This window comes from Phalacrocorax aristotelis, chromosome Z (genome assembly GCF_949628215.1).
Source record: "Phalacrocorax aristotelis chromosome Z, bGulAri2.1, whole genome shotgun sequence".
NCBI classification, from domain to species: domain Eukaryota; kingdom Metazoa; phylum Chordata; class Aves; order Suliformes; family Phalacrocoracidae; genus Phalacrocorax; species Phalacrocorax aristotelis.
The window spans coordinates 57,425,613-57,452,690 of record NC_134311.1 but is presented as its reverse complement, the minus strand read 5'-3'; positions in this window follow the sequence as shown (position 1 = coordinate 57,452,690).

Sequence of the window (27,078 nt, the reverse complement as noted above, 5' to 3'; positions counted from 1 at the left end):
CAGCCCAGTATACGCAGACACCAGGCCCACACGTATTCAGAGAAGATGTGGAAAAGTCTGCCACAGGAGAAAGTAATGTGAAAAGACAGCTTGTTCATTAAGATGTGGCCAACTGCAAAAGGAAGGTAGCAGCAGAAGCACTTTTCAAATTGAACTTCTGGTGCCACTCCCACAGGAGCAACTGCATCTCCTGAAGGATAGGAAGCAGCTCGTTTTCTGCAATGATTATCTCATCCCTGAGTCTTCAGCAAGGAAAAGGCTGGTCCTGCCAGGGTCCAGCCCTCATGACTGGCAGCCAGGAGCTGCATCCTCTGCTAGAAATGCACCCAAACCAGGTGTCAAAATTGTCATGACACTCATCTCGGCTTTTGCCCGTCTAACTTTCATTTCTTGGGGTGTGTCAGAGCTCAGTAGACCCTGAAGTGGAGGAGAAAAAAAAAACAAGCTTTTTTTGCCTAGAAAAGCCACTCTACATGAAGAATGAAAAGGGTTGTGTGAGTGATGAGCAAGTGGGTACTGTGGGTTGCACACACCTCACCTGAGGGAAGGAAGGGCTCACTCTATATATTACTGACCAAGAGAGTGGGGTCTGCCATTTCTGAACAGGAGACCTCAGTACATGGCAGGTCTTTAATATCTCTGGTTCCTTCTTCGCTGCAGTACCGAGCTCACTGGAGCAACTGTTGGTAAATCGAGCTGGCCCAGGCTTCCCTGCACTGCACTGCATTGAATGCCCAACGTTTTTTCAGTTAATTCTTGTATTCAGTTAATTCTTGTATCCACCTGTGCACCCAGCCAGACACACCATCTAGTAGTTAACCAGAAAAGATCAGGCTGGGTTTGGTTCCCTGCTTGTGACTGTGCCATGAGAAGTCAGGGGAGGCAAAGGCAAACTTCAGCTCCTCTTACAACAACTGGGATAATTTCATTCCCTATCCCAGAGCCACGGCTTTTCCCACATGCTGGTGACAGTAGTATCTTGCAGCAGGTTTTCAATGCCGTTTGGTTGCTAGAGTTGCTATTCTGGTGTCTCAGCTAAATCCTCACCCAAGACAAGCCTGCAGATCCTCTCTCTGAATAATGCAGCTAAAAGGAGACCTGTTTTTAATGCAGGAAGAGTGATGACGGCTGTGATGTGGGAGGAAGCATTTATATATGTTGATTCTCCTATAACAGACCAAAGGGACAAGCTGTTCAAGCCAATGCTGCTCTGATCTATAAAGAGAGCAATTACTCCCAAAGCTCCTTTGGCACTGACAGATCGGAAGCATTTACAACCCTGCATCTTCTCACTCTGAGTTACCTGAGGAGGTACCAGATAAGTGCCCATGGCCATTGCTCTGTTTCACCCCAGCAGCACTGCTGGGTGCCTCCAGTGCACATTCTGTCTGCCAATGTGAACATGGTGGTATACACTGGAAATCCAAGTCCTGACCCCTGCTGCATACAACCAGTCTCCAAATAAAAATCAAAGGACCCAGGAGGTCAAGAAGATCAGCAGGATGCTGCCCAGTGGACACTGCTGCTGCTCAGTGTGTGAGAAGTTGGCTGCATGGCACCACTCCAGCTTAATTTTGTGCTTCTGCTGTCTTTTCCACCTCACTCTGGCTGGAGCAGGTGGCTCTGGTCACAGCTACCATAACTCACATCCCCCTGCAACCCCTATGGCTCCCCCCAGCTCTGGCCATGCCAGCAGCAGGACCAGCCGTCACTTGTCAGTTAATGCCACCTGCACTCCCAGGACCTTCTTGAAGCAAGAATAAGACTCCTGTGTTTCTCTTCCTTGCCTTCCACAATAGCATATATTTTCATGAGATCTAATAATAATTGTTATTATTTTTAAATTACCTCGATGTTACTACTTCAAATATAGCAGAACATGGTACATCAGCTGATTGATTGCAGTGTATGATGAACAAGAGAGGAAAGAAGGCAGAGAGATTTCACTTGGAAAGCCAAGGAAAAACTGCTAAAAACTCGGTCTCTTATATGCAACTCATCTCCCTGGAGCAGTATCACTTGTCATGCTGTCACTAACATCCCAGATCTGTATAACCTGTCTCTGGCAGTCACAGTGGGTCCCTACAGAGAGGACCCCTGGACATCCCACAGCCACCCTGTGGGACTGATGGCTTCCCTGTAACACCCCCATCCCCATGCTCTGGCTAGAAACAAAGGTCTTTAAAATAAAGAAGCCCCAAGGCCAGGGTTGCAGCTGCTGGGTGGCTTCCTGGAGTCCCAGGCAGTGTGTTTACACGATCAGTCGGAAGGGGAAGATGATGGTGTGTCTTTTTCCCAACTGGTGTGGGATCTTCTGGGATGAGAAAGCAACATTGCATGTGGCAATCAGTGTCCTCTCACTCTCCTCATTCCTCCAAAGGCCAAATGTCCAGGGCCAAATGTCCAAATGTCATGTTGTGTCCCAGGAAAAAGCTGAGACAAGGAGTCTCATGGGTATTAAAAAATAAATAAAATAAAGACAAGATTCACATGACAAAATAACATCCTTAGACTCTTCATCTCCTTCCTCCCTTCCCCTCCCACATATTACTCCTCTATTAAGTTTTCCAATAAAATCAGATATTTTTTGTCCCCTGAAGCCCAGATCTCCAGACAAAACACTCAGTGTTTGTGATGATCTCATAGCAGTCTCCAGAGAAAATTACACTTGCTACAGAATTCACCAATTTTTGCTAGAATCATTCCCTTATCATTTAGTATCTGGAGAATCACATCATGGCTCTGAAGCAGCACAAGGACCACAGAGGTGCTACCCCTTCCACTTTGTCTTCCAGAGACTCAGCTCCATTGACAAAGGGAGAGGGCCCACTTTCTCTCTCCATTCCCCTTTATAGCCCCCCACCCGTCACAGTCCTGCCTAGCCACAAGCAGAGACTACAAATCTCTTTTTAATATTTTAATGATACAGAACCAGGAGGTATGAATCCTGGCTAAACATGCCTGTCCCTCCTGACTGTCCACGAGAAAACTGGACCTTCAGAAAAAGTAGAGAACTTATAACAAAGCTCTGCTCAACATATCTCGACTTCCAAAGACTTTATTTTCTGAGACAAGAGAACGATATGTTGATATGCTTTAAACTGCATCAATTTAGTTACCATTTTCACTAATTAGTAAAATAAATTTTATGTGCCCCAAGACAGCATTATTCAATCAATGTCAAACAAAGCTGTCAGAGAAACTATTCCAGCTCATTGACACATTAATTATACCTTTTCAGTCTGCAACAATTTGAAGTTTTTTTCAAAATTGAAAGTTTTTTCAAAATTGAAATTTCTGTCAGGCTTGTTTGTCTGATATTCACTAGAATAGTAAAAATCTTGGGTCAGATCTATAGTGTTTCCTTCTTGTCTTTCTTCAGCCACAGGTAAAAAAGGACTGAATAAAGGAAGCAATACGGATCACAGGGAAATGATTGGGAAGCTACACTGAGGAATAGCCAACTCTCTACGTACATTAGAGTTTAAACAGGAGTACTGGATGAACCATTTTTTTGGTTCATTGGCCAAGACAAGAAATTACATCTGGCTTGACCCAAAGTATATCTATATTCTTTTCCACTGAATTTAATATTTAAAAGAATTATTAGTCTTGGACAAAGCAATGACTTTGATGCTGAGCATGTTGACATTTTTGTGGTTTACTTGGACTTTTACAAGTCAACAGGAAATGGAAATCAGTGCTTCTGTCCCATAGGAGGAGGTTGGCATTATACCGCCAGCTCTGCCCTGCTGTGGCACACGAGCCACACCACACTTCCCCATAGAAGGCACATGCACTTCTTCCCACAATTTCACTGCATAAACACAGCTAATTTTCATTTGCTTTGCCAGGTGAACTTGGTGTTTTCATCAGCTCAAGCATACTGGTTTTTAAGGGTGGGAAAGGTTTTTACACTAAGTGTGTGCTAATGACATGAGAGGGAGTTGAGCTGGGGCAGGGGCTTTAGCCAGGAGGGGTAACTTTATATTCAAGAACATAAAGCAGAAAAAAATGGAGACTGAACACTGGAAAAAAAAAATCAGTTGATACTATGGCAAGCCCAGTCCCTTGGGTCAAATAAGCATCAGTTACAACACACTCTACATAGCACAGGGAATAGTTAGGCGTTAGCAGAAGGATGGGATACAGTATGTAGATGTTTGACATTTCACATCTCTGTGATGCTATGAAACCCTTCTCTGGAACAGTTTAATAAGCTAGAATTAATATTGTACTTTCCCATGAAAATACAAGAGCATTTTCCTTGCTAAAGTTGTCTGGAAGACAAATGTTCCCTCTGAATAAATCACAGGAGACAGCAAAAGTGGAAACTTCAGCCACAACATTGTCAAAGTATAAAAGTTAAATAACTTTTTTAGTTTTTTTGCCATGTGTCAAAGATGTATGAACTTGTTCCTCAAAATAGCTTGCCTGTACACTTTGTAACACATGCTGGAATTTCCCTTTTCCTCCTCCACACCCATTTCACCTCTAAATTCAAACACTGATGAGCACAAACTGTACAAGGCTGTGATGTTATAGTAATACTTTGGATAATTCTACTGTGTATTTAAATATACGTATGTTCAAAAAGATATTTAAGTGAATGTGGCAGATTTGCAAATCACCTTGTGATGTATGTTGCCCTCTTCATGTTATAGCATTTATAGGTTTTTTTAGAAAAATATTTTTCCCAATGGGTACAACAGGGTAAAGTGCTGCTGTTGACAGCATCACTCATTCATTTAATTGCTTCAAGAAACCTGTTAAAAATCCTAAATCCCGTTACTCAGATATTGGTTTCTTCAGTCCCCTTGGGAACTGAAGCCAAAGCGCTGCAAACGACATGCATGCCAGAAAAAGAGAACATCTCTTTGACTCTAAGCACCTAGCAGCCCCTCTGGCTTACAGCTTTTCACTTTAACGTTATTGGTCTTTATAACCATTTGTATTCTATTAGGGAATCCTAAATTTCTCAGAAACTAGAAACGGTAATACAGTGTTAGCAGGATGTTGTACAGTTGCAAACACTATCTGCTAACTGCAGTAATTGCCCTCCACTGCCATTGCCTGAGGTCTTACCCTATCCATTCTCACAGTCAAGGCTTTTGGGGTTTCCTTTGTGCAGACACTTTTTTACCTGACTGTTAATAAACTGTTCCAGGTCATCTGCCATTAGCAGTCCCTGTCTCAAAAAAATACCTTTTGCCTCTAGCTGGTGCCTTTCATAACTGTTGCTGTACCTTTAATGACAGAAGTATTATTAAAGCAGTCTTGAGGTATAGTTGGTTTGACAGGCCTGTCTATATCTATAAATGACTATCAGGTTTTGAAAGACACAGTTTATATGTATCTTCCCTTAAACATCACTGCCATCTGCACTTTGGCCATCCAGGTACATGTAATTTTTAAAAAATTTTCTTTCTTATAAACGTCACTGCCTCTTTTCATGAAGTCGTTCTTGCTCACCGCCAATGTGGCAGCAGAGCTGGGCACGCCACTCTGCTTCCAGCCTCAGTCCTGCCCTGCTGCAGGGAAGGCCATTGAGGCCCCAGCAGCAGTGTTAGACCAGCCAGAAGGGGCAAGCTCTGAGATGCAGCTACTGATATCAACCACCAAACTCAGTTTGCCGTCATGGCCCATCCTTCAAGCCGTGCTGTGTATTTAAGAGATAAGGGCTAAGTAGTCAATGTACTCCCTGAGTCTTAGTCTCTCTGCTTGGAGGATTTGCAGTAAAACTGCCACTTATTGCCAATATTGATTGACTGTTTTGATACTGATACCCACTTAAGATCAGCTGCTGCATTCACATAAGCTATCACAAGGCACCAGGAAGAAATGTCAGTCTCCATCAACCTGGGTTGGCTAGTAACCAGTAAACTAAATGTAGAAAATTGCATGTCCTGACTACTCAGCCCACGTGCTGTCCAGGACCTCAAAATAGCATCTAAATGTGCTGGATGTTTAAAAATATACCATTTCATTCGTGTGTTTGACTGGGCAAGGGTACTTGTGCCAATTAATTTAGCCACTTCTTAAAAAAGATCCCATGCAACTTTTGAATAGAAATTGAGAAGGAGAAAGGGGAAAAGCCGGTCGGAGTCAGAACCCCGGGACTTACAGCCCTGCTGCATGCTTTGCTGCTTTGAGGCCAGCAGTCATATCTGAAGTCTTTTCTACATTTTGCATTGATATGAACACCAAAGCTACAATTTGCTGTACCATTTTTCCACACTCTTTCTTTCTTGAAAGTAGCTGCTAAAATACAGGGCATTACCTGAATGTTATGCTTGTTATGAAAAAATTCATTCTTTTGCATGAATCCAGAGGAGAAAAATCCCCAGTTTAGCAAGACATGTGGCGGCTTTATTCAATTGCTTTACCTAGGTCTACATGCCTGATACAAAGTCGGAACTTCAGCTTCCTTTCAAAGCTAGTGGCGATATTCAGGAGAGTATTGGGTAATCAAGGAAGGCCAGATAACAAGCTGAATGCCCTGAGGATACAAGTGAAAGAAGACAAACACCAGCCTTTAATTCCTTCTTTTAAAAGAAGATTTAATTGGTACAGACAGATCAGAGGTGAATTTCCAGTGTCCTTGCAGGCTAACAGCCTGGCATAGGTGGCCTCATGGATTCACTATCATTGTTCACTTTCTGAAATAAAAAATTATTAGCTAGTGGTAGCTATGTTGTTGGACTGAGGTTTCCAAAAGTGTTCAGTCATTGAGTCAACATCCCATTGGCTTTGAATTCATTGCAGTGAGGGAAATAAGGCCAAGAGGTTTTGGTTTGGTTTTTTTGTTGTCTTTTTTTTTTTTAATTCCCAAACCCAACAAACCCTATTGACCAATATATAAACCTTTATCGTTAAAAAGGCAGTACTGGAAAACTACTCATAACTTCTAATGAGATTTCTTCTATCTCCCTGCAGAATTTGGAGGGAGATGGATTTTAAGCTACCTTTGGTGAGGTTGCATTTTTAAGAGAGTATCTTCCTTAATATGAGGGGTCATATTCACAAAGAGATGGGTACTAGACTTCTGGATGTTTCCTTTTAGACAAAATAGGGGCAAGTGAAGAGATCAGGCAGACAAAGCATTCCAGCTAAAGCTCTTCTAAGACACTTTGCAGTGTATCTGGATCACACTATTTCATACGTTAGTCAGAATATTTCCGTCCACTCTGAATAAGTGTAATCTTAGTAGGAAAATAAACATTAATATTCTCTTGTAGGTCTGTGGCTGTATACAAGTGTAACTAGGATGTGCATTGGATCAAGTTACCTGAGTTTTGAAACATTCTGCTCTCAATCTCAGCCAGATACTTTGCTGAATGTGTGTCGTATTTTCCCTACTGATTCATTCACCCTCAGTTCTTACGCCTTTAGACTATCATTTGCAGGGTTTTGGAAGACATCCCTAATAACACATCCAGTATTCTTGAAGGTACTTTATCCTGGTACCTTCAGTGTTAGCAGCCACCTAAACATCAAAGGTTTGCATTTGGCACAAGCAACTGTGCAACGAAACGAGTTGCTTAGAAATTCACAATAATAATAATAATAATAATAATAGCAGGCAACAGTATTAAAACTGCTGTTGCATACAGAGTTTGTGAAAAGTTTAGGAGCAAAAATTACTATACAAAAGAACATTGTCATAACACTTAGCTGGGAATGCAAACACAGCTTACATGAAATCTTTGAAAGTAGCTGATGTGGTCGCATATTTACATAGCTGTGGTCTATTAAAACCTTCTTCCAGCAAAAAGTAAACTAAAATTGTTAGCCCTGTTGTCTTAAAAGAGCATATTATTATTATTATTATTATTATTATTATTATTATCATCATAGTTCAGAATAAATGTGAGTCTTAAATCCCCTGGTACAATACAGAGTGATCGCACTTCAGAGATCTTCCCTGGCAATGCCAATTACCTGAGCTCAGAAATTTTACAGCACACCCGTGACCATGAGTTTGGACCTCTGCTGCCTTTGTAAAAATGAATGTTTCCTAGACTTTATTATATGCTCCATAGAAAAAACCTGTGCATTCCATACTAGCATCAACAGGAAATCTGTGCATCCTGCTGTATATAGAGACCTTCAGGAATGTAGAATTCTACCTGCTGTTCTCTCTGAGCTGCATTAAATTCAGACTTAGTTGTGTCTCCTTCAAGGCACTGTACATCTCTTTTACTCCTCCCTTCTCTGCCACACAATTTCTTTCTGATTCTCCCGCCGCACATTTTAACCTGTGTGGCCTTTGGCTGCAGCATTAGAGAACCTTTCTGACCTGAAGTTTTATCTCATCAGCCTTTTACTGAACCAAAAGGAAGTTGGAGCAGTGAAGATGCTCCTTTCTCTCAAGCCTGTTTAGATCAAATAGACACATGAGTTTGTTTGCACTTGCCTGTTCAGATTCTCTGCTTCTATTTTTCCTGACTGCACTAAGCACCACAAGGCAGGAGGCTCTGTCTAGTTTCAGGAAGATGCCTTACGTTGCCATCGCTAGACAAAAGAACCTAAAGTTTTGGAAAAATCCACCTGAGCACCTTTTCTATCTCCTCCTGACCCTGCCATACAGCATTAGACAAAGATCTGCAAAAGGAGAAGTAACTCCTTTCAATGACACTGAAAGAATGCTGCTCTTCACTGTCACGTGTGTGGGAAAAATAACCAAAACCTCCAGCCATATTTCTAATGACGTGTGCCACTGAGGGGAAAAACTCCCAGTACTGATACCAGATACACTGAACTGCACATACCTATAACAAACACAGCATCTCTGTAACACTCTACAGAAAGCAACATGACCTTTTCCATTCTCCTGCCTCCTCTGCAGGAGAGAAGGCAGGTTTGCAGGCTCTCCAGAGGTCTGAAGTCTGGGACACCAGTGAAGGAGTGAGGCCAAGGTAAGTGATGGGGTGCAGAAAGGTGCTTACCAGCACTCCTTCGCTTTTCACTTGAGCTTCTGTCTTCAATTGTCCAAATTATGTATGGTCCCACCCATCCTACACACCCCCTGCCCTTTCTGCACTGCTGGAGGAGCTGGAGCATGCTGGGGAAGGAGTCACAGAGCTACTGAGATAGGCAGCCAGACCTGTGACTCTAAAGTGATCCTGTGCCCACCAATACAGACATAAGAACACTCATGTAGGCACACTGCCTTAAACAACCTGGCCCCCAGATCACTCAAATGTTTGTGCATGATCACTGGCCAGCTAGTGAGTTTGCACTTCTCCATGAGTTTCACTGTATAATGAGGCAGTGACGTACTGAGAAACAGCCTCTGTGTCAGTGTGATTTACCCTCTGAAGGGACTTTAAACTCCCAAGAAATCAGAGCTTTAATAGGTAATAGGGACTGTTATGAAAGGGAGATCAAATGTGCAAAATGAAATTGAAGGAAGAAAGACATGCAATGTTTTTAGCATTGTATAATTTGAAAAAGTCGGAAAAACGTAAAGGTTCCTGGTCAGATTTGCAAAATCCATAAAGCAACAACAGGTGTTTAACCCAGTGCATGGACAACATAGAGCAGGGATGTTACAATGCGTTAATGTCTGTGCCATGTGTCTGTGTTGATAGTAACACTTTGGACTACCTTTTTGGCTCCTCAGCTGCTGTTACCACTGCACCTTCTGAACTACAGGGCTGTAGACATTTAAATTTAATGCAGAGGAGGGCTGTCACAGTTGTGCAATGTTTCTGAGTTTGACAGCCTGCACAAATCACTTCAGGATTTTCTTTTTCTGTACAGTAGTTGCTAACAGGAACATAACAACGTCCTACTCGTTTTGTGCATGTTTAGTCTCCGAACATCAGGAAGACATTGATGAATAGAAGCTCCTTTTCTATTGCTCTGAAAGTCTGTTAGTGTACTTGTACTTTGAATTATGGGATAGCATCTTCTCTGGCCGATATCCTGTGTTAGTGAACCTGCATATGGGATGTAATGTAAATGGGAGAAGCTGGACAGGAGCTGGACATAAGAATTTCCAATGCTATGGGTTCATTAGCAATGTCAAAAGCGTGACATCAAATTATTGCAGCTTGATTTTTTTCTCCCCACCTAAAACTGTCAGTCACTAAAAACCAGGGGAGGGGCGTGTTTAATCTACCTAGGAAGCAGTAGGTAGTACAGAATCTGTGCAATTTTGGTGCTTAAGCAGGAATCATGAGGCCAATTGCTGCAAGCCGGTCCAGGACCTATTGGCAAAGCAGCTTTTTAGATAAGACAAAAGATTTATCTCACTAGGAACAGGGCATCCAATAACATTCAAACGATTGTGTATAGACTCTTCTGGAAAGAAAAAATGCACAAAGTTGTACAAGGTAAATTCAATTAGTTGCAATAGCCTGGTTTTAGATTAAATATCTGGCCATTTCATTTGGGGTTTGGAGTTGTGGTTCGTTTTTTGTTGGTTTGTTTTTTGTGGTTTTTTTTTTTTTGCTACCCAAACCAATTTAGTTCTGATCTTAAAATTCCACAAATTCACTAAATGCCACATGTTCTGAATTAAGCAAACACAAGTAAAGTAGAATTTTCATTTCTTTTCCTTTTTTACCACTAAAGAACATAACATAAACTACAGCTGTTTTGTTTTCAACTTTTACAAAATTCTGAGAACAATTTGCCAATAACAATTATAAGCTCACGAAAAACAGTGGCTGAATCTCACCTGTAGAGTCCAAAAGTCTCTTTAGGAACACTCATAATCTTTTTCTTTGTGCATCAACCCTCAAAAATTTGCCAAAGTTTTATCAAGTAAGTTGGCAATATGTTGGGGCTGGGATCTTTGAGCTTCTTTGGTGACTGTAACAAGTGCTGATAGCAGAATAATACCTCTGAAGGCTGCTCTGAAGTTCCTTAAATTCCCTAGGAATATAGTGTCTATGCTATAGGCCTTGGCAGTGGTGTTAGCTGTTCGCAGTGATGCAGGACAAGGATGCAGAGATAGAGGAGCTGGGCTGGGGGAGACCCTTACACAAAGCCTCTTGTTTGTACGGCTGAGGGTAAGAGGATTTGTTTACATGTTCAGGCCATAACTAAGCAAGGAAATGCGGTAGTGTTTTGTGATGGGGGTATTTTTCAGCTTCCACTACAAGAAAATTGTACCAAAAGACTTTGTTTTACTAGTGAATCTTTATTGATTTCCAGCAATTGGGTAAAAGAAGAAGGGAAAATGATGCAAACAGAGGCTCCATGTTTTTGTGTTCCAGTGGTGGCTGGAAATTTGGGTTTTAAGCATTGGTGACGACCTCACCTGAAGGGAGATCGTCAAAAGTCCCCATTCTGGAAAAGAAATATAAATCAAATCTTTGCATCTAATAGTTTTTCCTCATCAGTCTTGTCTGTGACTGAGATGACATTTTGCATATGACATAAATACATTCTGCTCTTGTTATAAGACTCTGCTATAATAATATATATAATATAATATATAATATAATAAGACTCTGCTATAATAGACTTTGATATAAATCTGTGCTATCGTGCTTCCCTGTACCATTAAAGCTCATGACACCCTTGTTACAACAACATTGTTTACAATATTCCAAATTAAATGGCAGATATTGCTGTAAAGAGATGTTTACTATTAGTTTCATGTTTTCCCAGATTGCAGCCATAAAGTGATTCTGGTCTCCAGATATTTAACTAAAACTAGCAGGTTTCCATTTTATTTTAAATGATTGAACATTACTTAATTTTTCAAGACAGATTCTTTCATACAATTCCAAAAGCCTAAAATATTATTTATAAAATCATTGAGAGTGAATGGCAGGAACGTCCTTATCCATGTCAAAATGTATAAAGCTCAGTCATTTGGATCTGGATTCTACCACCTTTACCTGTGTCCCACATGTAAGTAATCTACTCTGCAGCACAGCCTCCACTCCCAGAATCATGAAGAACTGTCAGGGTTCCACCTCCATTCCCTTTACAATCCCTTTTGAAAATCAAGCTCTTGGCAGTATCTCCCACCTACACACTTCTCATTCAGCTACAAATCCTAAAGTCTTATTAGCCCCCTTTTATACCCTCCTTTGTACTTAGTCCAAGTGAGTTCAAGATGCAAATAAGAAAACTGAAAAAGATCCAAGAGAAAGAAGGGACAATGAATACATTTTTGTCTATTCTGAAATCCTTTCCCCCAAATTTTTTTTGGACTGACAAATCTTTTTTTCAATGTGACCTTTAAAGAATTTCAGGGTTTATTATGGGAGGGAAAGAAAATGCGTGCTGCAAACCCACTGTGCCTGAGTGGGTTTTAAAACAAGAGTTTTAAAAGGCTGGGGGAAAGCTGCTGTCATTAGTGCTGCCTTATTTCTTGGTGAGAAAGCAGGGAAGTATTTCTGCTGCTTCTCCGTTTCCTCTCCCCTTTCAGTAACTGGCCATCAGAAAACGATGAGGAGCAGAGAGTGAAATTTCACAGATAAACAAAGTCTACTTCTTTAAGATGGACATCTTTTTGCAAAATGTTCTCCATGTGCCACAGCGTTCAGTGTTGGCTGGCTGCAGCACAGGCGCATGAAGCAAGTTAGGGAAGAAGCACAGTCACCATGCAGCACTTCTCAGCCCTCTATGAGCCCGATGGTATCTTTATGAAATAAACCACTGGCCACCTGGTGAGACATTGCCAGGTGATTTCCTTTACAACTAAATGCAAATTAATTTCACATTTTGAATGCAGTCATGTTCCACTTTGATTGTGTGTGTGTGTCCCCCCCCATTTTCATGAGAGGTAATCATCCATGCATTGATTTAGCACTTCTGGGTTTTTGGTTTTTTTTTTTTTGCAATGGTAGCATGAGCAGGACTTTCAAACACAGATGTGACAGATAAGACATGGCCACCCTCCAGAAGTACATCTGCCATCTGTATCCCAGCACACCTCAGCAAGTGGCTTGGAGGCACCTGAAGCCTCACTCCATGGTGAGGGACAGCACCCTCCTTTTCACTTCTTGGGGTACCAAGCCAGCTCCTCAGAGAGACAGACCAGCCCTGTTTGTCTCCTGTTCCATCTTTCTCATCTGGCTATGAGTTTCAATTAAGGGATCGATGTAATGGTACAGGACTTCACCCCAGGGCCAAGCAAGCTCCATAAACTCCCTGTTATGTGATAGGTCTGAAGAGGAGTAAAAGTAGTCTTAGACAAAACACAGAGAGGGTGGTGCACAAATGGAAATGCAGAGCTGGTAAGAGCACTGAAGGGTGGGACCTGTTCATGTTGGTACCACCAAATTGCATGCATGCTGTGACCTGTACGAAGCACCAACCTCAGTCAGAGCTACGTGGCTCTGCTGTAGCAAGCAATACAATACGAAGGTGGGTAGCACCTTCTACTTGACCTGACACTTTGCTCAGGATGAGGTGCTCTTTATAGCTGCCATGGCTGAGCTTAGCATCTCCCAGCCACTTTCCTAGCTAATCCAAATCCAGTTTCACTGGCTCATCATGTAACAGTGCTGTGAACCTCCTTGATTTGTGGGGGGAATTAACAGACAGCAAAACTGGAAAGTCCTGTTGCATTTCTTCAGTGTTTAGTTGCAGAAGAGAGGCTCTTGGGCAAAAGGGTGTCTCCAGCTGGATGCAGCCTGCAGGCACCATGGCTGGCCAGCACCACCCAAACTTTCCTTCATTGTAGTCAAAGCCCCCATGAAAACACAAGGTAGGGGGCGAGCACTAGAGAAGAATTGGCACCACTAAGCTAGTTTAAAATATGCTGCAAATATTTCATGAAGTGTCCAAAGTGAGATTTATGGTCATCATCCATTCCAAAGTATGTATAACAATTCATCCAATGTCATACACCAGAAACCAGCATTTTTTTCAATGGAAATTGGCCTGCTTTCACTCAAAATCTGTGCACTGCTTTTGATCACGTAGTATCTCATAAACAACTCATTCCAAAGCACGTCCTGTATGTTGGAAATGATGTATTAAACCTAATTCACAGTACTCTGTGATACCGAAGACAGAGAAGCTGTGTGAGGTTTTTTCTTGATGATTTTTCAGATGTTAACAGGGCTGAGTCTGCAAAGATACGTATGCATATAAGGTAAGTATGTATATATAACCATATGAGGCCCTAAAGAGGTTTTACAATGTTTAGGAATGACCCAAAAGCATCATGGTTCACTTTCAAATCTGCATAATTTTCTTTTTATTTAGAGGTCATGTTCTAGTTCAATCCCAATCACAATCAATCAGCATAAGCCCCAGATAAGGGCTGTCTGACAGCTAGATATTAGAAGAAAGTTCTTCTTCATGCATGTTTGAAAAACTTCACCATTAATCTTGCCATGAAATCTCAGTTAAATGATTGTGGAATATTACATCAAAGTTATCTGGTGATCAGCAATGTGACTTATTTTCTGACAAGTACAACTTTGTCATTTTTATCTGATGGTCATCACATCTTCACACAAAAAATAGCTCTCTTTTTTTCTTCTCTCCCTTCTTTCCCCCCAGCTTGACTACAGTGCAGATTTGTATTCCTGGCATTCTCATCCTGTTTGATTAGTTTTAGGAAAGTCCAATTGTCATTTTGTCCCCAGAAGCAAAGCAAACACTGCCCTAAACTGATAACACCACAATTTAGCTGCCCTATAAACAGTCATTTTAACTCCATGATATGTGGCTGCTGCTTTAACATTCAGGCAATGGAAATGACATCATTATCAGGCAACTCTAGATGATGAAAAATAGCCTATATTAGGGAACACTCTGAACCCAAGAAATCTTCAGCTATCAGTCATCACCATTATAATGTACTTGCCTTTATCTACAAATTTAGACCTATGATGAGGCTGAACTTGCAAGAGAGAGAAATACACTTTCCAGAGGATGTTTGTATAATTAAGCAGAAACACCACTGTATTTCTGAGGAGGATCTTTGTGCAGAGGCCTACAAAAGCCTGAAGGCTAAGAGATTTCAGCCACACAAGAAATGTAATGATCCCCAAGGAATATATAAGGTCTTAGAGATGCACTGTGGCTGTTAGAATTTTGGGATGATTCTTTCTCAGAATGAAATTTACTATTTTATGTCCAAATTTTCCTGCAGGTTCTTTGTCTATTGTAAGTAACAGTGTGCAGAGGTGTTGTGCAGCAGAAGCGTATTCCCTGCAGTAGCTGGTGTTCCAAAGGTAACACCAAAGCCTTGCAGAGTATAAGACCTCCCAAAACCAGGGCTGTAAAGGAGAGTGCTCCCAAAGGCAGGAGCTGCAGAGGTGCTTGCACGAGTTCTGCTGAGATCACATGACAAGACAAGATGCAGCAGGGAGGAGCGTAAAGCAAGGAAGTGGATTTCAAACTGGACCCCAGAACTGGCTGACTCAGGAGATGTTGCAACAATTTTGGGGACAGAGGGGTGACTTCTGAGTAGTGAGAGCTAAGTGATGACAGAAAGCAAAACCCTGAGATTCACAAACCTGTCTAAAACTACCACGGTGCTACCTATGTTGTGAGATTGTAGCTTGCCAGCTGTTCCTAGGTGGGACAGAGGATGAGAAACGCTAAGGAGCAAAGGGAAGGTTGTTCTCAGAGCATCTCCTTGTGCAATATAGGGAGCCCTGGAAAGATAGCCTGTTCTTGGGATTTTTATATTGGTGTCCCCGTGTTGGTAAGGGAGAACTGGGACTTTGGAAAACTCTGAATTACTAAAGCTTCCATATATATTTCAGAAATATCTTAGCTATTGAGTGTTTCAGAAGAAGGCAGAGCAAAGTCTCCTGGTATCTGCTGGAGCTGTTTCCTTTGCCCTGTCCCTCACTGAAGGACTTGATTTTACTGCCATCTGCCCACTGTCAGCTCTCCTTGCTCTATTAATTGCATGGAAGCCGGATTAAGTCTCCAAAGTGTACCTTTTAATGACATTTAGCTCCCTACACAGATCAGGGATATTTGGACACTTCTATCCTGTAAGCAATAGGAGGCTGTGTTACCTATTTCCTCCTTTTGCCCACATTTTACATCATGGGAAACAAATCAAAATTTGCAGCTCTGCAGTGTCTAGATGTTCTACCTCAGCTAAAAAGAAAGACTTCCTTCCCTAGTTGCTCTAAAGTTGGCTGTGATGGGGTACGGTGAAAATTGGGTAATGAAATCTCAGGTCTCCTGGAAGGCCGTGATTAAAGCACCTCTGGACACCATTCTCAAGGTAGAAAAGTTCCTGAGTCAAGAGATCACTTTCTTTCAAAATGAAAAAGGGAGAGAGACACATTCTCCTCTTTATAAATATTAAGTGAAATATTTTGTGAACATTTTCTGCTGTATAAATATAAAGACATTACTGGCAGTTTTAGCAACTTGTTTAGGTGCCAGAGCAAAAGGTTTTAACTAACTAAAATGGTCTATGACCACTTCAAGAAAGGTGCCAATAATATCTTATTAAAAAATTGAAGTGATGTAGATTTCAAAACACGTTTGTTTCAACTGTTTGCTTATAGAAACAACTTAGAAATTTCAAAGTGTTTCTTCCTTCTACTTTCCTAATGGCTTGAATGGGACTGCTGTATACTTATAAAGCCCAGGCAAAGCTTCATTTCTCTGCCATCCCCAGCTTCCAGAATCTTATCACATCTCCCTATGTTTTATGTTCTTAAAGTCTCTCTGTCCAAGGCAGGAAATTACAAGAGAATTGCAGTTGTCATTTGGGTTCTGATTTGTTTTGTCTTTTTAAGAACATTTCAATAATGTTTTTTATCCCCATGTTTATTATGAAAAGCTTGAAAATGTGACTCATAGTAGCTCAGAGCTGGCAATTGAATAAAAGGAAATACAGATTTACAACTTTGTATTCCAAAGCTAGTGCTATGCATGGTGGGATGGGACAGGAGAAGGCTGACACATGGCTTTTGCATGAGGGGGCTCTAGCTGGAGCTCCACTTTGCAGCCCAGGGCAGGGGTCAAGCATGTGCTGCCATCCTGTCCTAGGGCGAGCCCCAGGTCTTGGGCTTTCAAAGCTGAGAGAGGCCACAAACCTGGGGGCCACAGCAGAGCCAAGCACTTCCAAACAAACTCCTGTATTTCTTTCTCCGTGCTGCATTTTTCTGTACCATAAACATTAGCAGAAGGTCTGTCCTGTGCTCAGAAAAGCAAAGATCTGCTCCTGCAGTCTTTACACACTGAGCTTTAAAACAGACTTTCACCTACTTCTCATTACCACTGCGCTTAACAATCCTGTGATCTCACCATTGCAGAGTGACAATACCTCAGAGAGCCTGAGAAGTAGATAGGGGTTCAGCTGCATGCCTGGCAAGGGGTAACTGAGGGCTGCTGGGTATTGCTTGCTTCTACCCTTTGGCTGTAGAGGGAATCTCTAGGAAAGACACAGTCATGACAAGTGCTTGCTTCTCTGCCTAATTCTCTGAGCTCCTAGTTGTGACACTGCTTGGGAGAAAGATTAAAGTGGTGGCTTATTTTGAGCACAGGGAAGCCTTTTCCAGGGACTTGGATCAGGTTCAGCACCAGGGCAGAATTACCACCTGTCTAGGTGGGGAGGTGAGAAATCTTCTGATCATTACGATTTTCAGCAAAGAAGAGTAAGTGAGAGAATCCTGGACTGTAACATATACTAGCATTCAGGAACAAGGAGATAACAGACCCGTGAATGCAAACAGGAACTGTCTGTTTAGCAAAAATACTGAGACAATAGCAAATGGTCAGAAAAAGATTCATAGGGATTGGTAGAGAGGGAAGGGAAATCTCTTCAGCTGCATGGATTTAAATGATTGCTGCAAATGTTTTCTGGATCCATGACATGGTTTCACATTGCTATTGGAAATTTAACACTAGGAAATCTTTTAAAAGAGAAAGATCTTAAAAGATATTACTTCCTGGAGGAAGGACTCTTTCTGAGGGTGCCTTTGGTGAGTCTGACATGTGCTTCTCCCAGAGCAGGATGACCCTGTCCCTGCCCAACCAGAGATGGGTTCAGGTGGTGGGGTACAGCCAGAACAACAACCCCTAGGCTGCAGCACACTGCTTATTTCTTGATCTTATGTTGAATAGAATTTGAAATTTTGCCAAGATACATCTTGCTGATTCACCAGCTGCATTTAATGTCATCATGATGGGGGAGCTACTGGCAGTGAAGAAGTGCCTTTGATAACACCTAACCCCCCACAGTAGGAATTACTGCTCCAGGATACTCACTGCCGTTCACCTCTCCCGCAGAGCCCCAGGCAGCTCACATGCCCCATGCTGCTGGGACCAAGGACAAACGCATGCGTTAGAGCTGCCTGGCTATTGGCAAGGGAGAAGGCTCCCCATCAAGTCCAGTGCAGCTCACCAGAAGTCTTTCATCTCTCTCCACTTTTCATTTTTCCTCCATGCTGCTGAAGTTCCCGGGTAGGTATCAGAAGAAAGGACCCACAGGCTCTAAATGCTTTGCAGATAACCCAAATGCTCTGCTTTTAAGGGGACTGCAAAATGTCAGGGTGGATCCACAGAGATCCATAGAGGTTTGGGCCCAAACACTTAACAACCTGATAGTTCCCTGTCCTCTAAGAAATCATAACAGTGAGGTGTTGGCAGTCAAACTTTCCTGCATCTCATTCATCCGAAGAAGATTTTTGACTTGTTTCTTGAAGCTATAATCTATGCATCACTAACAAGAATGAAAGATGGAATACATTTAGATATGCATAAACAGGCAGTGGCCTTTAATAGTTTTCAGCAAGGAGACATTATTGAAGAAGAGAGGATATTAATATGTACTGGTATATAAGCACTCATGAAGCTGATGGAAATAGGGAATTCTGTGAACAGAAATATGAAAACCACTGACCGGACCATGGACCACAATGGGGATATGACAGTATCGACTAAGTAAAGAAAACCCACAACTCGGTTAAAAAGACCACAATTTCCTTCTCCGATTTATTCTCAGACCTCCTATTCCTAATAGCAACAATAATTCCTGTCCACAAGAATAACACCAGCTAATAGGTTTTGTGGTTCATCTGTTCTGAAAGATAATAGGAGTGACAACATCTTGAATTTGCCACATCCTATCAATAGTCAGAGGGAGCAACTATTAATATTTAATAGTTAATATTTAACTATTAAAGCTATGTCAAGTGCAAGTGAGGGAAATAAAAACACAGTGTATATTTTTTCAGTGACAGGCAGAGAGTAAAGATTCAAAGCTTAAAATTCTTTGCACAATCTGTAAATGAGTCACAAAAATCCAAAATAACCAAGAAATCATATGAAAGCTTTTTTAAGGTAACAAAAAAAAAAAAAAAAAAAAAAGACAACATTCCTCTGTAGGAAACAATCTCAGGGAAATTATTCCAGGAAAGAATCTGTTCACTATACATACAGCATTGTGTGTCACATGGTCTAATTATAGGAATGAAAGCAACATAGGAATTAGATGGTCTTTTCAAGCCTGTAAGAAGAGTGAACAAAGAATATAATTACACAGTGAGCCCATTGATTAACCAATTACTAGTTAAAGCAGATTTAGACTTTAAATTAATTTGGTTCTGAATTCTGGGGATTTCTGGTCTAAGATAAACAGTGTTTGAAGATTAATTATCCTTGTCTAAGATGAAGGAACTCACTTCAATTTTGTTACCATGTCGAAAGACTCTGGCTCTTGCATGGGAGAGGGTAGACTGCAAATCTCAGCAGTATTGAACTGACTGATTAAAGTGAATTCTGAGACTCCTAATCACTCTAATCCTCACAGAGAGTGGCGATATTACACACTACATTGTGCCAGCCCAAATTAATATTTATATGAAAAACAGACCAATATTTACCTAGAGGAGAAAGTGCACTGTCTCCAAAGGACCAAAGGAAGTCCAGCCAAAGAATTACAAATACAATAGTGAGGAAACACTGGAACACAGCTCTCCATGCAACTTTAACCAAAGAATAATAACAGGGAAAGTAAAGGTGCTATTGTGGCACCTGCCATTCTTCTGTACAGTACCAGTAGCACACCATAGAATCCTGATTGGACTGTGTGGGAGTAGTAATGTGACATTTTACTTCTCTGTCAGCAGTCCAGCTATAATCCCAGTCAAGCATTTGGTAAAGGAAAGCTTTCACATTTCAATAGCTGTCCTAGAGGGTAGATAGATTTCGTTGTCAGCGTGCCTAGCAAGGTACTCAGCTGCCTAAAGTCCCCTGGCATACAGGGGAGCATGATGTACACCGTAATGTTGGTTAAGTGCCCCAGGCCAGCAGAGCCTGCTGCCTGCACCAGAGCCTCCCTGTCCCCTGCTGGGCTTCTCCATTAAATCTCCCCAGTTTGCCTCCATCAGAGAGAAGGATTTCCACAGCAAGAAGTAGCCCAAGCCCTAGTCTAAATGCAAGTGTTATGTATAGGTTGGTAAATACAATCAGCAAAGCATACCTTTTGGGAAGCCCCTGGAGATCACAGTTGTATCACTGCCTGCTGAGTACCCACTCCTCATCAAAGCAAACATTAGTTTCACTAAACTTTGGTGCAATACAGTAAGACCATTCCTTATGTCTACATTCCTTAGGCAGCATATTTCATCTGGAGTCAGTATAAGGCATTACAGTTTACAAAAACAATCAGAAGGGATAAATTATATTTTTGAAACGCAAAAGCTTAAGAGGTCTGGACCTCCTTGTGCTAGGTGCTGTAACAGCACAGAGGGGGACAGCCTGTATGTCAGAGAACATGGCAAAGTAGATGCAAGATGGCAGAACATGGTGAAAGAGATGAAAGACTGCAGATTGCCTGCAGAATGAGGCAGGTCTGATGTGGTTTGCAGAGTCCAGAGAAGCAAAGCAGATCTTGCAAAAGCTAGGTCTGCAGGGATGAGGGCTAAAGAAGCATGGGCCAGTGCCAGAATGATGTCATGTCCCTTCATGTCCCTCTGCTTCCAGCTCAGGTTGAGCCAACCTGCATGTTTCCTTCCCTAGGCCAGCAAGTGGCTATGGGGAACCCAGAGCTGTGCTGAGGGGGGATCTGCAAGACCCAGCCAGCAGCACTGAAGGTGAAATAGCTGCCCTCAAGTGGAGTGCACTACCTCTCTTGTCCTGTTTACTGGATGAATTGAGTTGTGGGAGGACTGACAACTACTTCTGCTCCTAAAGCGTTTACTGTGGATCCAGACCTTTATCATAATTAAACAGTAAGATACATGTTATGTCCAGTTTCTTCCTCTCAAAACCCTTTCCTTGAAACATCTGCTGCTTCCATGGCCACTGCAACCAAACCCCAGCAAACATGGGATCCTGCAGTGTGAACTCCTGTTGGGTGTAGGCAAACCTGGAGCCCTGGCTTTATTCCCATTACAGTTGACTTAGCCTTTCAGCCACTAGAAGATTAATGGTGTTTTAAGCTTGTGAGCGTGTGTGGGTGTGATCTCTCTTGTGAAAGAGATACTACAAAGGCACAAGAAATATCTGGTGTACAAACTTGTGGAATCTTACATCATCTTCATATGATGGGTGACTTAAATGTACCCTTGACTAGAGTTATTGATTTTTATAATATTACTATTTTTATTACTTATATTTCAGCCTGAGTAGGAGTTCAGTCTTGGAATAAACCTCATTTTGCTAGGTGCTGGACAAATCACAGCTATAAGGTTCCTGGCTTATTGCACTGATGGCCCTAATTCCCAGCTGGGGGGCAATGCATTCTGGGGTTCCAGACCCCAGAGGTAGCTGCTTTTCAGTCATGCAGATGTGGCACACATATGAGGTATCTTATAGGCTTCACACGACACCCTAAACTGAGCTGCAGAATAGCAAAGCTCTGTATCTTTGTGTATGAGAACATCTTCAAAAATAGGATTCTGGGCAACTGTTGTTGCATGCACTCCACCAGTGTGATATTTGACAGTTTCGTAGCACAGATACTCTAGAGACAGCACAGGTATCTCACATGCAGGCATCACTTACATCCAGTGAATTCATCCTCTTTAAAGAAACCCTGTCCCTGTCAACCCAAAACCTTAGACAGTTAATATTGAGCTAAGCAAGTATCCTTACGCAAATAATTTTCAGAAGTAGAGAGGCCAGCTTTTTTCCCCTCTTTCCTCTCCTCTCTGAGTCACACTCTCACATTCCTTCTAGTGCTCACTTGCTCCCACACTGCTCAGCCAAACAGGGAAAATTCACCTCCTGTGTTTCAAGAAGCCCCTCTACAAGCTGCAGGACCCACAAACCCTGGTCTCCCATGAGCAGACATCTTGCAGCAAAGCCTCAGCTGCCCCTTTTCCCTCTGATTTTCCCTTTCAAAGTCTCCTCCAATGCTTTCACTCCCTACCAGCACCATGACTCCACCGGGCTGGTAGAGTCCCACTGTGTGGCTGAATCTGAGGTAGGGACATGTGGCCAGTAGCTGTGCACCAGCCACTTACAGCAAGGACAAGGAAAGGGATAACCAGGGCAGAAGGAGCATCAGCTGGATCAGAGGTATGGCAGGATTGGGTGGGCTGTGCCACATTGTCCACTTTTCCTGCCCAGCCATGGGCTGGCAGGCTCACTGCAGCTGGAGGTGCAGGGAAGCAGGTCTGTACACAGCTCTAGCAGATCCTCTCTGAGCCAGGGTGAACAGGGCTTGTAGCTTGGGCAGGTCTGCACAGTAGAAGTGAAGTTCCCTGTGCTGATTGTCCGCACTCCCATTCCAGAGTGCACACCACAAAAGTATTGTCAGATTTCACATATACTTGTATATATACCCAGCTGTATATGAATAAAAGAAAAAAGTATTTTCCACTGCCCTCACTTTCAGAAACAATTACTTTGTTTTTGGATTAAAGTTAAATAAAACAGCAGCTTGATACATTTGGCAAAAAAGCAGAGGCAGATACGTTTGGCAAAAAGAAAAGCAACTAGAAATAGACTCTTACAATGGAAAATATTGTGAGGCTTCTTAAATGGAGGTACCATCAGCTGTGCCTGGATCCATGAATTACTCATTTCAGCCCTTGCATCTCACAGGAGTTTCAGAGGACTGCCAGTACAACACCTGATGGTGTGGGTGCCCTGACGGGGTGTCAGGGCTTTTGGTCACCAGGTGGTGGTTTTGGATGGGGAGGGCTGAAGACCTCTGCCCTGGTGACACCCAAGGTCTGGCTGCTGAAGCCGCCCACCCCTCACAGCCAGCTATCTCCCCTGCCCACAGCAGCACTGGGCAGCATAACTTTCCCCTAGCTGAAGCCACCCAGAGCATCTGTTTGATCATTGACAGGCTGCTGAGAGCCACCATGCCCTCAGATGTCCCAGTATGTACCAGGGACTCAGAAACTTCCCAGTGTTGTACAACAGGGATGACACTTCTTGTGCTTCACCCACAGCTGCTTGCCTTGCAGCATCCTGCAGCTTGGGTACCTTCAGCTACTCCAAGCACCCACCAGAAATGTGAAATGAAAACATAGCTTGTTAGAGCATTGCTGCAGGACCAGGAGCAGATTCTGCTTTGTGGAATTAAAGGGGTGCCCAAAGGCATCCTGAGCTGCTTCTGCCACCGAGCCCTGCCTGCCTAGGACATGGGGTCCCAGGAGGCTGTGCTCGGCTCAGTGCTGGTGCTGCTGCCCTCAGCATCACTGTCTGTAGCTGCAGCTGTCATTTATTTTTTCCATAGAACTGGGGATGAGTGAGTCACCCTGCAAAACAGAAGAGGAGTGAAAGGCCAGGCCTGTGCTCAGCTATGCCCAGGTATACCCAGGAGGTCTCCACTGCTTTCAGGGAGCTCACCTCACAGCCAGAAGCCACCATTTCAGTGGCCTGCAATAGGGAACAGGCAACCATCCCACAGGCAGCTTTCAGGGACTGCTGGGTGCACAGAGTGTTCAGGTGTGAACCACTCCTGCCTCAGCAGCAGGAAACTGGAACCCACTGGGAGAGTGATAGCAGAGAGAGACACTGCAGTATGCCAGACTTCCAGAGGCTCTGCATGCAATGGCACAGAGCTCCCAAACCTCTCTGTGATGGCCTCTGAGGGACTTTGCACTATGGAAGAGGAAGGTGGCTGGGTTGCTGTACTGCTGTTGCAGTGAGTTACACTAAGGCACTGCACAGGAGTGAGGTGGGCTCTCCACAGCTCAAGAGGAAGGCTTTCCTGACCACCCATGATCCCAAGGTCTCCATCACTCTCTCACCACCCTCCACATCACAGGGTATGTGGAGAGGCAAGAAACAGCCCACTCCTGCAGCCCAGAAATCCTCCACCTTTCTAAGAGAATACTTATGCTGACATGTTTCTCAACAGCTGGCTTGCTTTTAACACCCTCCAGAGACCCAGGAGATCTGAAGGGAGGAAACCCAGGCATAGGGCGGGGAGTGGCCCAAATTTTAACTTCAGCACTAAAGGCAGTGAAGGCACGGTAGGTTCCAGCCACATGGCACAGCAAAATCAGCTTCATGCTTGGTCACAACTAAGAAAAGATAGAGGAGATTTCACCTGCAGTATCATTACACTGGAAGCACCTGGAAGTCGCTTTCAAGGTGCCTTCAAAGTTATAGTAGAGGATGTTCTGAGTTCCCACAGATCAAAAATGACAGGAATCACTTCCCTTCCTGTCTCATTTCTGTAGAGTACATGCATTACATAGCTGCTACTTTAGCCAATAGGATCAGAACGACCAAGACATTTAGGTACTAACTTCCTACTACGTTCAATGCCAAGATGGATGTGCAAACAAGAAAGAGCTTGACTTCCAAATTCCCTTTTGGATCTGACTTTTAGCTTTGGACATTGTCATTCCAATGTCATTCCATTTGCTCTGGCCTCATGTCTCTGGAGATATTATAAATACAGATTAAAAGGAAGAAAAAAGACTTGGATACAGTCAGCCAGTTGTGCAGTTCTCCCACACAGATACACAAGTACCCCAGAGGTAATCAGCTGCAAAACTGCAGGGTGAAATCCAGCCATGGATTATCTTAGCGCTACATGTGGTAGCCAGTGATGATTAAATTAGCCAACGTTTTTTAAAAATCCATCCATACATGCTTGACATTCAGTGTCTACATTAGTGAAGACCACAGGCTGTCTGTTCAGTGTGCAAAGCAATATCCTTTGTAATTCCTTCTAAGTTTATTGCTTTTACTGTTGTAGAGACCTATTGTTCTCATACTGTGGGATAGGGTCAGAAGGGAGGAGCTGATGAGTTCTCACTGTGCCCTTCAGAACTGGGAGTATCTCACTCAAATGCTTTTTAACTCTGCTCCTTGCTCAGCTAGGGAATGGCTTCCCTGGCCATGGATTTTGCAATTTCTCATCCTATGGGACATTTCTAAGCAGACCAGTTCTGCTTCCTTAGCAAATGTCACTGTACCTTTAAAGCAGGATTAAGTAGCTTTCACATCTTATTACCCCTCAAAGCAGAGATGAAGACACTCCGTGGCCAGCCTTTGAGATGCAGAAATAAGAAGTGCTAGAGGCACAGTAAATGTTCAGGTAGAAAAGCAGGATGACAGGACTGAGCACCTAGCTCTGCTCCAAGCAGTGCTGCCACAAGAGCAAGGCCACCGGCACAGGGAGGCCCTGGGTAGCTCAGAGAACCAGAGGTGCCAGGGATGCCACTCTGCTGCTCTTCCTGGACTAACTTATCCAGGGGAATGCAGTTCACCACACTAGCAATGTACTGTACTGGGGATATATTATTTTCCATCAACTGCTAGTCCAACCGACATTACCCTCCACCAAATAACATGTCGCAATACGAGGCAGGCTTCCCCCATTATACTATACCAATGCCATTGAAAGTCCCAGGGGACATTCATAAACCCAAGGCACTGCCACACCAGGTGAGGTGCTTCACTCAGTACTGTGTAACAGAGCCGCTGAGATTAATTAAGTGCACAAAGCAACAGACTTGCTACCACCAGCAGGTTATCAAGGTACAACCACTACGCTGGCTGCACAGAAGTACACCTCTAGGACAGAATACGGCTAGCCAGGTCTATGTGGTACCACTCTTTTGGCTGGAATGGTAGCAGTAGCTGCAAAGATATAGGATGTGGGTGAACAGGCCAGCAATGTCACCAGATACTCAAGGCCCCTGGGCATCCTGGGCTGGTTCATACTGTACAAACACAATTTTGTAACTCCCTGGCTCCCTCTGCACTGATTAGACATACAGTCCATTGCACTTAGTTTGTAGTTGTACACATATTGTAAACCTGGTCCTGCACTTCTCTTTCTCCAACTTTTATCAAAATTAGTCCTATGTCGCTGACACTAGCAGATATGTTGTTTTCTCCATGGTTTCAGGACAACTGATGTGGGGCAATTTCACAGTGTGGCTAGGTACTGACTGCCATGGTCTTAAATCACGCAATGCTTCTCATGCCAATCTAATCCTGGTTGCTCAGTTCAAGTCAGCTGGGACAAGGTGAGTAGGTATCTAAGTATGCATAAAGGCAAATGGAAAAAGCCAAAATAGGTTACAAATTCTCCAGTCCTTATAAAGAATTAGTCTTCAGGGCACTTTGATTACTTAGCTCTGGAAGCATGAGAGCTCCCATGTTAGAAAGGAGGTTAAATGACTTGCCCCAACAGTCACATATGGCAGAGGCGAGGTCAGGACTAGAGAGCCAGATCCCTGTGTTTCTGGCCCACCAGCAGGCCGGTGGGCCATATTGACGCTATAATTATACATTCCCCTTTTGTCCCTAGAGCTTTTTGCTAAAGCAAGATAATTAGGCTTTCCCTCTGGCTATCCTCTTTTAATGAAACAGTGCACCTAACTCAGCTTGGTATTTATTAACGATAATGAGTTTTTAAAACAATTTGAGGCAGCAACTCACCTTTCACTTGTGTGGTTGTGGTGCATGTCCAGCATCAGTCCCAATTTAATGACGCCATGTGGCTTGGGTCAGTCTTCTTCAGAAGGCAGTCTGTAACATAAAATACAGCAGCCTCCATTTGCAGTCACTCTGGTCATTCTGAATGAAAAGCAGGTCCAGGCTTGAACTAACAGAGGCAGATGCCAGCTTTGCCCTCTCTTTCAGGTGCTGATCGTGGTTTATTAATTTTTAGAACAAGGTCACAATTTTATTTGCCTGCTGAATCTCAGTTAGTGACCTTGCATCTCTTAGGCAAGTAAACACAAGCCTTCA